This window comes from Miniopterus schreibersii (genome assembly GCF_964146895.1).
Source record: "Miniopterus schreibersii genome assembly, chromosome: 3".
Lineage (NCBI taxonomy): Eukaryota > Metazoa > Chordata > Mammalia > Chiroptera > Miniopteridae > Miniopterus > Miniopterus schreibersii.
In genome coordinates this window covers 97,634,938-97,650,439 of record NC_138103.1, presented here as the reverse complement: position 1 = coordinate 97,650,439, position 15,502 = coordinate 97,634,938, and the positions used below count along the sequence as shown (strand labels likewise).

The window sequence follows — 15,502 nt, the reverse complement described above, 5'->3', positions numbered from 1 at the left end:
GGTGAACAGGCCCCGGGCCGCTCACAAAGGAGACGCCTCGCTCCGCGCCGGCCGCAGCGCGGCTCCCAGAGCGGCGCCCGGCCCGCCGCGCGGGGCCGGCTTCCTCTCTGAGGTCGGAGCCACGCTCTGGGAAGTTCCAGAAAGTCGTAAACATTCTGTAGGAGACTAAAAAGGAGTTTAGCTTGTGTTGGGCTTGACGTACTCGTTAGCTACAGTCAGTAGTCGACGAGGGCCGGTCGTTGCGGCTCACTTCTGTATTTAAAGCGTAGTGGGTTCTCTAATTTGTTTTATTTTGCATATCAATGTAAAGTTACTGTTTTGTAAACTAAGTGGCCTTTTTTCATTTAGCTACCAGAGTACATTTATTGTAACAGTTAAAGTTCAGGGACTTAGTTTTGGGTGAACTAGGTCCTTTTTCGGGCAGAAAAGTTTGTAAAGTATAACATGAAAGGGCTTAATAGAAATGGCAACTAATTAGATCACTAAATTGGAACATTTTTTTTCAGCAGATAGATTTTGAATATTAGAAAGATGTAAAGCTTTGACTTTTGTAATAGTTTGGAAACTTGATTGTATATAACACATGAAAAGTGCATGTAAAATGTATGTGGGAAAATATTTTCTAGTAAATTTTCTAACAAAATAAGCAAAATTCCCACAGGGCTCAAAATTAGCATTTGAGTTCTCTAACAGATGTAGTTTATTAGTGGTTTAATTTATCTATGAGAATGCATGTTTTAGATAAAAGTGAAAAGGCCATTTTTGAGATTTTTGAGTCTAGTTTGTGCATTAAAAGCCTTCTTGGATGTGGTGCTAGAAATAAGTTACAATTGTGCTTTAATTGAGTTTGCTGAGTTCCTATTTATAGTGGTTTCTCTGGTTGGTGTCAGAGTTTTGGGTTGTAAAAGCTGTGTACAGTACAAATTTGGTTTGACATTTTTGGTTTACTCCATTTTTATTTACTGTATTTTCCTGAACTTTTAGTAAACACCTATATCCATAGGGGTTTCTAGATAATGCAAAAAGTGCAGAAAATGCTATTTCTGCTTGCTCTGACAAAATGTACTTCAGTTTGTAATGAAATATACACGGCTTATTGAAACTGATTGCAAAAGCAATATACAACTAAAAATAGAGGTTATGTGAGAACTGTATTCCTGAATCCTAAAAAAGTTTAGAATAAAAAAAGTAATCTGAGATGCATTATATAGTGACACTGTTGTTTAAGAAATAACTATTCTGACAAACATTTCATTGTTAAAAGAAGACTTGTGGATCTAGCATGAAGAAAATTCATAAGGAATTAAGCTTTAGTAATATTTTGAAAACTGTGGGACACTAGATTGCAGCTGAAGGGCAGCTGTTTGTGGTCAGATTACAGTATGTTTTAGATAAAAGTTTAGGTAGCCTAAGAAATATACATATATATTTATAATGGTAAGGCAATGTTTGCTTTCCTTCTAATTTTTTTATGTAAACTTTGAGAAAGTCATTATATAGATATCTAGCAAAATTCATTATAAAATTTAGGTCACGGTCATTGTAATTCCTTTAGGAAAAGAGAGCAGACTGTATAGTCATATAGTTCTTGGTTGTAATCTCAATTGTGATACTTAATAGTTAAGTGATTTGGGGCAAGTTATTTGACCTTAACTCTTGGTTTCTTCACCTCAGAAAAAAAAAGATATAACTTCAAAGGGTTATTAGAATGTGAGATGTAAATGACTGGTGCTTAATTAAAGTACTCAGCACAGGACCTGATACTTTGTGAGTAATGTTAACTGTTAGTTGCCTTCCTGTACTATGAAGTCAAAATTATATCACATTTAAAATATTTCAAATGATTGTTTTGAATATTATAAACTTGCTAATAAGGCATTGTGGTATTGAAGTTTTCATTTTTTTCGAGACACTAAAGATAATCTGCTTGAAGTAGAGTTCTTGAATATAGCAACTATAAAAAAGTAATGTAAGATTACCAGTAAATTATGTATAAGCAAAGAGCGATCTATTAATGAACTGAAGATAAAATATGATATTTTATAGAACCTTCCTTAGAATTTTTCTCCCTCCAGAAAAATTTCCTAATAATAATTACTTGCCTAGCCTTGCAAGCTTCTTGAGACGTAGGCGAGTTTTAAGGTTCTTTGGTTTTGGTACTGGTGTTAATATATTAACATATTAATATATTAATGTATATTAATATAGTGACATTAATATATTAACACCAGTACCAAAATGTTAAAAATTATTGGTGGATAATTTTGCTCTAGTTTCAGAACTTCATTGTAGTGTATTTTACAGTCAACATATTGGTAATTGTTGCTTTCAGTTTTGTCTGGACAACTACTTAATTTGTGAAAGTCCCTGATATTTGCTATTCATATTATTAAATCTCAGTTTTCCATGCCAAAATATTTTTTGGAACCCAAATGCTTCCCTTAGCTACTTCTACTGCAAGGATAGTCTATTTTTTATCAAGTGCACTTGTGCATCTCTTCCTGGTACTAAATAACTTGAAAAGACACAGAGTATTTTTCCTTTGTAAGCCCTTCCTAGTATAATCACAGTGAATTCTGAGGACATGGACACGCTTCTATTCAAATATAATTATTAAAATATAATTTATTTAGAAGTATTGAGTTATTGTTTTGTTTATCAAACCCTTTTACTTTTCCATTAGTAAGAATAAAAAATTGACTTAGTTGATAGTTCAATACTTAGAAAAGTAAGAAGGTTTTTTGAATGATGATATGAGCACTCACTTTCTGTTTTCTGATTCCTTCTAGTTACGAGATTACTCATGTTGTTTAATTACTTCAGTTAGACAAAACAAACATTGATTGAATGCCTATTGTATACTAAATGCTGAATTAAGTGCCAGAGGAATAAAGACAAGGAAGATGGTACTCCCTTTTTAGGAGTTTACTGGAACAGACATAAAGAAGCCTTTACGACCGGGAACAATAAATTAAGTAATCAAACTGTTTCAGGAACAGAAGTAGCCGGGAGGAGAGAATGATTAACTATCTGGTTAGTGGAGGATCAGAGAAGGCCTCACAGAGGGGTTGACTTTTTATAAGAATAGTCATGGACAAAGTGGAAGGAAATGTGGGCTCTCGAGAATGTACCGCACCCTGGGAAAGGTAAAGTAGGAAGAGGAGCTGCCTAGGAGACCACTGATATCTGAGAGATGATTGGGGACTGGGCCAGGATGTGGGAGACATAATTGAAGTTCAATATATGTTGGAATGGAGGAATCACCTAAATTTGTTCTTCAGATTCCAGATTGACTTTGTAATCCTCCTACTCTCTGCAGAGAACTTTTATTTCTTTATTAAGAAGGTAGAAGCTGTCTAATATGTGTTCCCCTGTCTTCCATTTGTATTTCATTTCACCCATACTTTTACCTTCTATTTTCCTGAGTCAGAGAATAAAGCAGCTCTGTTCCTTTCCAAGGCTAACCTGGAAAGAAATTGTTGCTTCTAATACTGTTTAATACTCTCTGTAGAACTAAGGTTTCTTGCCACTTTATGTCTGCCTTCCTATTGGCTCAGTTTTCTGATGTTCAACATTTTTTGTATCCTTCACATTGATCAGGTACTATACTGGGCATGGGATGATGGTGAGAGATATGGAAAGGTAAAGACAAAGATTATAAAACAGGTATTTTTCTGTGGGCTCTACACACAGAATAGTTTATCCTCACTCCACAGCTGTCTTCCTTAACTACTGTAGCCTTACAAGCACAGCTCTCCCCCTGTACTGAAAATAGTGTCTTAAAGGATGCTAGTAACCTCATGCAAAATTCATTGGCATTTTGAAGTTCCCCATTCTATTATGAGTAGTGCTGTAGTAAAATATGTTATCTCACTTAATCTTCAACAGCCTTTTGAGGTTACTCTTATTACCCCTATTTTACAATTGAGGATATAGGCTTTGAAATTCTAAAGCACTGAACTCAGAAAGGTAATTCAGCCAGGGTCACAGGGTTAGTGAGTGACTAACTTAACATGCACTGTAGCCACTATATTGCTATTCTTACAACTCTTTCCCTGCTTGACTTTTGTGCAATAGTCTCTTGATTCCTTTCCCACCTCTTACGCTGCTGCTTCTCTACTGGCTGGCTTCCAGCTCTTTAAGCGAGTGAGCCCTAAGTTTCTTCTCTTGTTCTTTTCCTCTCTACTACTGGAGCTACCTCCCTGAGCAGCCTTTTCACTTGTGGCTTCAGAAATCCATGGATTAAGATCTCTGCGATAACTACACTTTTATTTTTTCTTCTAAGCTTGCAAAACATTAGCATCTGTGTCTGGTAATCATCTCAAATTCCTGATGTGTGAAACGCACCCAGTAGCATACCTACTTTTCACTTTCTAGGTACCACCACCGTCCTCTGTTATTCAAGCGAGAGACCTGGTGCTCGTCCTCTTTGTTCAGCTGCCAAGTTCCTCCAGTTTGCCTTGGATTCTCTCCTGTTCCCATTGTCATTGGTCTAGTTCACATCCTCATTATCTCATTTGGATAATAGTAAAATCTTTTCTCTCACCTGTTTTTAATCCCCCCGCTGTACAATTGCCAGGATTATTTTCCTGAAATCTAGATCTGACTCCCTTAAGTAACAAAACAGACACAGAAACTCACACTTTATAGGCCCATTTTTACTTACTGACTGGAGTCCAGATTTCTTAGCTTGGCATTGAAGGCTTTGATGGTTTATTTCAAAATTTTCTTCTGTACTATCTTAACCATACTATTCTCAATCTATCTGCCTCTGTGCAGAGTTCACTTATGTAATATACTCCCGCCCTTCTTTTTACACAGTACTTGTCAAAGGGATTGAGGAGAGTTTGCTAGTCTAAAGCACCAACCTCCCCTTTCCTCATTTTTTTCCTTTGAAGATTGAGTTATGTCCCTGGTTGAGAATCATTGCTTTAGTCAAAGATGACTGTTAATCCTTGTGCATGGCATGCAGTTCCTATTTACTTGACCTTGCATAGGTTGTTTCCTCTGCCTAGAATTCCATTTTCAGCACTATTTATCAAACTCCTAGTTTAAGGTCTCGGTCACATGCCACTTCTGGAAATTCTTCCTAATCATGACATGGGGATTTATTGTTTCCTCCTTTACTCTTCCACATCTCTGTTCCTTTCTAAATATCACTTACCATTGCCTTACTTAAGTTTGTTCAGTTCTTTTTTTTTTTTCACTGGACATCAAGCTTCTCCCACAGCATCTATCATAATAACTGAAGCATTTATTAAATGGAAGAGTAGAGAGACGAGAAAAGGAGGAGTGTGTACTGCATTAAGGAGATCAGCTGTGAAAGAGCATTTTAAGTTTGCAGTCCTGAGGGACAATGAAATTCATGGTGCCATGAAATGGAGACATCATTTTGGGAGGGATGATAATGAGTCACTTTGAATTTAAAGCGATTGACTCTGTCAGAGATATGTAAGAGGTAGCAGCAGATACTGAAATAGATGTTTGAGTAGTTGTTCTGAATTGTGATCTGATTGCTCCCTGCATAAGGCTTTGAGAGGGGGAAGAATGTAAGTGGAGAGAGCTGAACATTGGAGTGTCAGGATAAACTGATTAAAGAGTATGTCATAGTGGAGGGACTGATACAAAAAGAAGGGTTAACAGAAGAGAAGAAAATTAGCAAGGTATGATCTCTGAAGCCAAGAGGCAAGTTTTGGGTTGAAGGGACTGTGAGACCATGGCATTGTATTTGGGGTCAGGAGAACGCTCTTTCTTAATCTGAGGATGATTTGGGGTTGCTTGTTTAACCTCTCTGGGTAACAGTTTCCTAATGTCTAAAATGCATACCACTTTACTATTGTAGCACTTTCACTTTCTGTCTGTGATTCTCAGATATCACCAGGTTTCTGGGATGTTGAAAGGTTAAAGAGAAAGCACTTATAGTCCTGTTAAGTCACTGTGAGAGGTATTCCTATAAACAGTAATGGATACATGTAGGAGTGATGCTGTTTCATAGCACTTTAAATGTAAATTATAGTCAACTCTCAATTTCCTTTTAAGTGATCATCTGCAGTGACTTGCTACCTCCTCCCCCTCCCAGGTCTCAGGCTACTGAAAATAGGGCTGTGAAAAGCACTGTGGGGTGAGTGAATGGTTTGCATGCCTGTGTATCTGTACCTCTGACTGTCACCAAGCTAAATACAGTCCACTCTCAGTTACTTGCACCGAATAAAACAGTGAATAAATGGTAGAAGAGTGCTAAATGTATAAGCTAAATAGCATCACCTATATGTGCCTTGGAATTCTTTACATTCTTTCCTCCCCTGCAATAAATCGACATATCTTTTATTTCAGTTATTAGCATCAATTTTTATTTCCTAAGCAAATACTATTAAATAGTGATGTGAACAGGCTAAAATATTTATTAGGTAATCTACATATGAATAATTGAGAGTTGACTGTGCTTTTTGGGTCATCCATTGTTTTGTATTTGTGCTTTTTTGTTAGTGTGGCCAGGTTGAAGCTTGAATAAATAGCTACTTTAAAATTACATCTCTATGATGAATTTACTTATAAAATTATACAGGTGCCAAACTAAATTGAAAATAATTATGTAAAATTAGCTAAATATAACATCCATATGTTCAAAGTCATAGGGTTGAAAGAAAACCTAAACTTAAGTACATTCTTGAAATTCTTTTTACAATGTCATGTAGCCAGGCAGATTGCATAAACTGAAAAATGTACCTTGTAATGATGCCTTTTATGTAAAATATAATAAAATTGAGGATATGCTGAAGCTTCAAACGTATCCTTGTTAGGGAGTCGATTGAGTGTAGTAAGAAATATAGAAAGGAGTTTTAACCTTAATTACTTGAATTTTAAATAATCTGGCTCCTTTAATAACTTTACCATTTTTTACCCCAGTATGTTGAAGAATTTGGATTTGTAGTGATTTGTTAATGTCAGTCAACACATTTTTTATGAATACATTGTATAATTAGGTTAGTAAATGTTACTGTAAATCAGGAAGACATAATTTTTGGTATTAAGGGTTTATATTATAGTTGGGATATTCCTTATCAGCACATAGTTTAAGACAGTAGTATTTGAAGCACCTGCCAGTTATCTTTATAAAGGAATCAAAAGCTGGAGGAATTCAGACAAAAATGGGAGATAGGTAAGGAATGACCTAGAGGGAAGACCTCATAGAAAGTTGACACCTGTAAGACCTTTGCATAAAAGGGTAACATTTGAATAGTTAGAGCCCTGGATCAGTGTTTAAAAAAATCATAGCTTAAACTAACGTATTTCTGGCATATTATTCAGTATCTGAAGAAAAAATGTTGAGAAAAAGTTGGCGATGAGTTCTGCATGTAAATCTCCTTAACTACTAAAGAGTGATTATATTTTAAACTCGGTTCTTCTGCCCTTCGAAGGCAGTGCTGGGCTGAGAGATTTTAGGCATATTGTGCAGTAATTGTGTGTTTTTGATTATGAGTATGTAAATGCTTGGCTGCATTCCAAACCCAAGCATCAGTGATTTTTTTCTTCCATTGTTTTGTAGTATATGTCTCTCCTCTCCCTTTCATTAATACTGCATGTTCAAAAAGCTCTGCAAATTTGTTATCAAACTTACTTCTAGGTGTATGCAGTTTGGCAATAGAGACTACAAATGGGATGGGTAGTGTTTTTGTTACTTTTACACTAAAATGATTGTATTTTCTGATCTCAAAATTCAAACATGTGACCAGACAGTGATAGAGAATATTTGAATTTAAGATTATCCTGAATAAACATGGAATGTTCCATTGCCAAATCTAGACATCCTACCCAGTCCTCTAGTTATTTGGGGAAAAGATAAACAGTATTTGGGGAAGTTATTGCTCTATTAAAGTAGCAAAAGGAGAGTTGAATTTCCACTTGGAGGGGTTTTAGTAATCTTGTTCACAATCCAACGTTATTTCATATATTTCTTATAATGAATAGAGTGAAGAGATTCAGAAACGGTAAACAAAGAAGATTGCCAAGTAATTTACTTTTAGTGACTAAGAAGGAACAGCTTGCCAGATGAAAGTGTATTTAACTGTTTTTAGATGTGTGCACACACATATTTTTATCAGTAGTTTCATACTTTGAGAAATCACATCTTAAAATAAAATTGCTAATTATTTCCATGCATAATGTTCATCCCTCATATAATAAAAGTTTTAATTGCCCTGTTTTCTTTTCTACTCATAATTCGGTATAATACACTCCCTAACCTTCACCACACCACTACCACGAGCCCTCTCCCCCAAGAAAAAAAAAAGAAAAAGAAAAAGAAAAACTGAGGGGAATAGAGTTGCAGAAAGAGTAAGAAGACTCCAGTGGTCAGAGGTAGGTGAGCCGTCAACTGTAACATATAGCTATATGGCAGTTTCTGTGTGTGACCAGGTGGCAAATGGAATATTGTGGGATGTTTTATTTAGCGCACGTATTGTAGATAAGTTTTTAATCACATCTGTCACGTGATATTAGTATACAGTCATGATAATGGAATATTTGAATACAAATAACTATTTTCTACTTTATTTAAAATTACCTGGGGTTTTATTTGATTACTTAGGTTGTAACTTCCAGTGTTGTTTTTGAATGGTATACTTAATTTGGTATAAAGAAGGTCAGATTAATATTTAAGTCATTTAAGAGTTCATGTGTCATATAAGAATAATTTTTAACAAAATTTTATAACTTTTTAATGAGTTAAATTTTAGATTAGCGTAGTCTTAAAAATGTTTAAATCACTTTGTATATTTTAATAAGAGCCTTATACTAGCCCTTTTCTCCTTTGTTGGGGAGAATTTAGTATGTGTTCATGCTTCAACATTGTTTTGAATACATGAGTATATATTATTGTTTTACCTAGCAAAATGGAAGAAATAATAAAAGATGTTGAATATTTTTCAAAAAGAAATAAAAAGATTAAGATGTTTGGATAAATAGTTGCAGTTGTCTTTTGCTATGTTATTGATTTTTCTCAGTTATTTGGTTTATTTTAAAAGTTTAGACTTTATTTTTGAGTCCTAGGAAAAATTTTTCACTTACATCAGTAATTGTGTCTATGTTGTAAAAGTACCACAGAAAAAGTGTAATTATTTTTAAAACAAGTAATTATATTGCTAATAAATTTTCACCTGGGGTACTTGAATGAGTGTATTGGGAGAAGTATTTGTGTATATAAATATTGTCTATTTTTAAGCATATTTGGAAGCTACTTTAGAAATTATTTTATTAGTGCTCTCATTCAAAATAGGAATGTTCTCTACAATATCTGACATGTCATTCATCATCATGCAAACCTTTCACTGATAAGTAGCTTATTCATAGTGGTTTGTTCCTTTGTTGAACAGCTATGTTTGTTAATAAAATTCTTATATCAAATTAACCAAAAATTTAATAAAAGAATAAGAATAATTTTTCAATAATTGGTTCTAGTTCTTCCCTTTGAAATCATTCTTTTATTCTCTTAAAAGTATTTAAAAGTTAAAAATGGTAGGTGTACTCCTGTTGTACACTGCTGTATGCTGTTAGAGAGACTCTTATCCGTTTCCTCATTTTGTAGGCTGATCACCAAGTCTTTATTGAGTACCACCGGTGTGTCCAGTATTGCTCTGGTTGCTAGGTGTTTACATGGTCTTTCATTACAAAAAATAGCAGCAGCAGCAGCTACCATATTTTGAACCTTATGCTTTGTTGGGGTATGTGTTAAAAGTATTACTTAAATTACCTAATTTCATCTTCCTGCATACCTAGGAAATACATATTAATATATTTGCTGTACATGGTAATGTTTTATGTTCCTTGAATTGAAAGATTATTAAAGTATTTTGTAACTTAGCCCTTCATTGATTTTTGATTGGTGATGCTTGGATAGAAAAAAGGGAGGTGGATAAACATCACATGGTCCTTACTCCAATAATACGCTCATCATTTTTCCCAACTGTTTTAAATGATTTTTCCTAGAGTAGAACTGAAGTAGTGTGGTAAATTGTTGGCTGTCCCACACAATCAGAACTTGGTCCAAAACACTATTTTGTTATTTAAAACCTTACAAAATGTGGAGGGTTTATCAAATGCAGTGTTGTTTTAGCATATAATCTGGAAGTTTTATACTATACTTTGAAGTAGGTGTTTCCTTCTGCACAGTCTCTTTTGAAGGGCATGTACTAATTTCAATGGTGATGTCACTGCACAACATTTAAAAAATTCTGCTTTTGATGATTGCTAAAGCTTATAATATAGTCCTTTAAATTGTTGCTTGGTTTGTCCTTTGGGGATGAGCTGGAGTTTGGGAAATGGTCAAATACAAATTGGGCTCAAGTGTAATGGGAATTTGTTAATCCATTCACTCACTAATTTGGGATGACTGCCATTATAATCTAGTTTCTGGCTATGTCTACAACTATTCTTATTTCTTAACTCTTTTCCTCTTGTTCACTATATTTGGCAGAAAAGCCTCCTTGCCAATCATTCCTACTCATATGCTCTTCTTGGGGCCTTTGTCTGATGTGTTTGTCAGGATTGCTCTTTCCCATTGTATGTAGGCTCCCCCCCTTACTTCACATAACTCTCTCTATTCAAATATCACTGTACCTGTGAGGCCTTCTCTGATTGTTCTATCTGAAGTAGCCCCCATCTCCATCACTCTCCGTTCTTTTGTACTCTCCGTTCTTTTATTTTTAACATAGCCCTTTGCCGCTACTGCCATTACAATGTTATTTATTGTTTGTCTCCCTAGAATATACATTTTATGAAGACAAGGGCTACTTTGTTTTATTTATCATTGTATCCTCAGTGCCTAGAACAGCCCTAGCACATTGTATTGTGTTTGATAAATATATATTGGCTAAATAAATAACTGTCAAATTTGTGTTTTAGCTTGAGGGTTTCAGACCAATTTTTTCACTGCTTACTCAACTTCTTAACCATGTAGTCATGTATATCAAACTTTTCTGTTTCAGACTTACTAATTGTCTTCCTAGTCTAAAGCTCTCTCTGTTCTCCCATCTAGGTTAAGAGCATTACTTGAATGGGGCCAGATCACATACCCAGGAGGCACCCTGGCCGCATTCTTTGTCCTTACTCTTCACATCAGATCTGCAGCGATGATAGTGATTTATTTTTGAAATACTTGCAAAATCTGTTTTTTCCATTTCTGTTGCCATACCTTTATGGAGGCTCTCATTTCCCTTCCTGTGTAATTGCATGGACTTCCTAACTACTCTCCCTATTTTAATTCTGTCTTTTCCTAATCTACTTTCTTCACTGTAGCCAGCAACAAGTTTTCCACAAAGTCAATCTTAGTTTCCCAGCAGCGTTGAACATCTTCCTTCTTTGGGCTTCTTTAGCGTATTATATGTTACCTTTCTTATAATATTGCTATAATTTGTTCACAGTTGACATATATTTACTGACCTTTAGTATGTTCCTGGGTACTATTCTTTTGCTGGTGATTAAATGGTGTGATCCCAGGTTGGGACTCGTACAGGAGGCAGCTAATCAGTGTTTCTCTTTCATATTGATGTTCCTCCTTCCCTCCCTCTCCTTAACTTGAGTCTCAGAGAGATTGGTAAAAGAAAGGAGTGATGGCACTTCAGAACTGGGAAATCGAACAGAAACATTTTTTTAAAAAGAGACTGAAATAGATGAGAAATAAAGAATAATTAATGATAGAACTATTAATTAGTCTAGTGAAATAGGCTGGAATTAATGAGAAATCGAGAATAAATCCACTGACAATCTGATAAGGGGTTAATTTCCAAATTATATAAGACACTCATACAACTTAACAAACGGAAGACAGACAACCCAATTAAAAAACGGGCCAGGGACCTAAATAGACACTTCTCCAAAGAGGACATACAGATGGCCAAGAGACATATGAAAAAAATGCTCAAAGTCACTAATTATCATAGAGATGTAAAATAAAACCACAATGAGGTATCACTTAACACCTGTCAGGATGGCTACCATAAGCAAATCAACAAACAAGTGCTGGCGATGGTGTGGAGAAAAGGGAACCTAGTACACTGCTGTGGGAATGCAGACTGGTGCAGCCACTATGGAAAACAGTATGGAGGTCCTCAAAAAATTAAAAATTGACCTACCATTTGACCCAGTGACCCCACTTCTAGGAATATATCCTAAGAATCCTGAAACACCAATCAGAAAGAATACATGCACCCCTATGTTCATAGCAGCACAATTTACAATAGCTAAGATCTGGAAATAGCCCAAGTACCCATCAGTAGATGAGTGCATAAAAAAGCTGTGGGACATTTACACCACGGAATACTACACAGCTGTAAAAAAGAAGAATCTCTTACCTTTTGGGATGGCATGGATGAAACTGGAGAGTATTATGCTAAGCAAAACAAGCCAGTCAGAGAAAGACAAGTATCACATGATCTCACTCATGTGGGAATCTAAAGAACAAAATAAACTGATGAGCAAAATAGATCCAGAGACATAGAAGCATGGAACAGACTGAGGGATCTCAGAAGGAAGGTGGGGGTGGGGGAGTGGGAGGGGAGAGATTAATCAAAGAATTTACATGCATGTATGCATAACCCATGGACACAGACAATAGTGTGGTGAAGGCCTGGGGGTAGGTGAATGCAGGGTGGAGGGGATCAGTGGGAGGAAAAGGGATATGTGTAATACTTTAAACAATAAAGATAAATTAAAAAATAAATTTATTAATTTAAAAAAAGAAATAGAGAATAATTAATGATAGAAGTATTAGAATGAGATAATAAGATGTGTAATCAAGACTATAAATGGAAGGATTAGAAAATAGCATTGTAATAACATTTTCCAGATTTCTAACCCGCACACAAATTGAGTGTCCTACAGTTAAAGTGTGTACCTTTTATTCTTTTATTAGTTTCTGAGAGGGAAGCCCTTAATTACATTCCTGGAAGCCACCTGTCAGAGAAGTGATCTGAACTGTAAATAGTTACGTTTCATAGAGAAAAACAGAAACATGAAAATAGCTGTGCAAGCAAAATGTAGACTTCTGAATAATTCTAGTAGGCTGGTTGTATATCACAATTGTCTCAGCCTCTAGGCACAGCTGTTCTATTCTTTTATAGGGCTCCTTTACATGGTGAATTGTTTCAGAGACAGATTTTTTTTCCTTTTATAATAAATGATTCTTAATTAGGGGACTGAGGAAACCTAATAATTTTATAAATATCTTTGTAAAATATAACAAATTAAGAAATAGAAACTTTAGCAGAACATTTAGTGATTGTAATATTTGTATAGTAATTGCTTTTAGTTGTATAATGTTCTAGTTTCAGACTTTTTAATTAAAATTTTTTTTTTAATTTTATTTTAGAGAGAGAGAGAGAAACATCAATGTGAGAGAGAACATTGGTCAATTGCCTCCTACATGCACCCTGACCAGGGATCAAACCCACAACTTGGGCCTGTGCTCTGACCGGAAATCGAATCCACCACCTTTCGGTGTATGGAACAATGATCCACCCAACTGAGCCACACCGGCCAGGGCTCAGACTATTTTTCATATTGTTTTTCTGCAGAAAAATAACATTAAAATAAATGTTGTGATTTCTTTGAATGACAGCCACTTCTGTAGACTAGTGAATGGCCTTTGTGTGTTCTTTTTATAAACTTGTGTATACTTTGTACTTGTGTAAAAGAGAGCTTTGTGAGTTTGGTTACAATTCTTTACCACAGTTATTTCATAACAAGTGTTCAAGCCCAAGCATTCCACTGATCTCTAATTTTGTTGTGAAAAAGGAAAGGAGATGAATGACCTGTAAGAAAGCCCTTAGCTTCAAGCAGCTCTTCTCCATTTTCTACCTCAAACATCTGAGCCATCTTTACCAGAAAACCATCACAAATTCACAAATGACTTCCATGTAAAAATAAATAATGATGGAATAATTAGAGGATTATTCATAAGGTAAATAGTTAGGCACCAGGAACATGACTTCTAGCACTGCCATGAATGTAAATGTGATGCTTGGAAGGGCGTAGAGGAGTAGGGAAGGATCAGGAAGGTGATTTTCTGAAGGTGGATACAGACTCAGATTTCTACATTTTTCGTTTTGTGTTCCTAGGCAGTGTCATTTTTTTTTTTAAATGTATCTTTATTAATTTCAGAGAGAGGGAAGGAGAGGGAGAGAGAGAGATAGAAACATCAGTGACGAGAGAGTCATTGATCGAGCCCGCAACCTGGGCATGTGCCCTGACTGGGAATCGAACCCCGATTGCCTGCATCCTAGGTCGATGCTCAACTGCTGAGCCACGTCCGGCCGGGCTAGGCAGTGTCATTTTAAAAAATTTATTTCTGACAAATTTGAATAGTCCAGGGCAATTACATTGTTAATTATATTAAATAGATTTGTTCTTACCTTAGAAAGCGAGATTCCTTTTCAAAGGAGTAGAAAGATGTTTTGGTTAGGTTTGGGGAGAATAATTTTTGTTGTTACTCAGAGTTTGAAAATAGATACATTTTAAAGCAGCATGATCTTTTTTATTCCTACTGAAGACATTGTTATTATAATTAATCATAAGATAGTATTTCATTGTAAATTCTTGTATTTTAATAATCACAGTTCTGACCTGGGGACTTGTTTTGTTATGAATGGCAGATTGTGAAAAGTCAAGTTAAATTCCTGTTTGCTATAAAGGAAGAATACATGTCATCTGTAATACCTGATAATGTAACGTTTTTTCATTCTTTTTTTTTTAAGTATGTTTTTATTGATTTGAGAGAGGGAGGAAGAGAGAGGGAGAGAAAGAAACATCGATATGAGAGAGATACATCAATCTGTTGCCTCCTGTATGCACCTCGACCAGGGATCGAACCTGCAACCTGGATATGTGCCTTGACTGGGAATTGAACCGACTACCTTTCATGCATGGGATGACACTCTACCAGCTGAGCCACACCATCCAAGGCTTCATTCTTGTTTTTAAACTGTTTATTGAATGATACCTAGGGAGAAGTAAATATATTAGAAGTGTATTACTCATTGAAGTTTCAGATTGACACACTTGTAAACCAGCACTTAGCTCAAGAAATTGGTATATTTTAAAGTTTTTATGTACTTGTTTCTGAATAGTGTATTATTTATTCAACGAATATTTTTGAGTGGTTACTGTGTGTCAACCATTGTTCTAGGTATTAGGATCATATCACAGTGGTGAACTAAAGCAGAGTTACAGTGTGGGGAGGTAACCATCAAGTAGTCATACAAGCAAATGTGTAATTGAAACTGGTTGTGTACACTCCCTCATGAAAGGTCGAATGTTGGGGCACACTGTAGGATGGTGTAGAGTGGTGAATGAGGCGGACTCTAAAGTCAGATTGTTCAGGTTCAAATCCTGTTGCCACTTGTGCTATTAACGGCAACTTTAGGCAAGTGAACTAATGTCTTTGAGACTCATTTCTTAATGTGGGATAATGAGAACCTTTTATGGTTGGTGAGATTAAAAGAGATTATTC

At 35.5% G+C, this 15,502-nt stretch overlaps 1 protein-coding gene across 5 annotated transcripts in view; it reads left to right on the top strand.

Annotated features, from left to right (window-relative positions):
- Positions 1-15,502, top strand: part of RICTOR (RPTOR independent companion of MTOR complex 2) — an 89,082-nt gene that overhangs the window by 1,033 nt on the left and 72,547 nt on the right. The window lies entirely within an intron of this gene.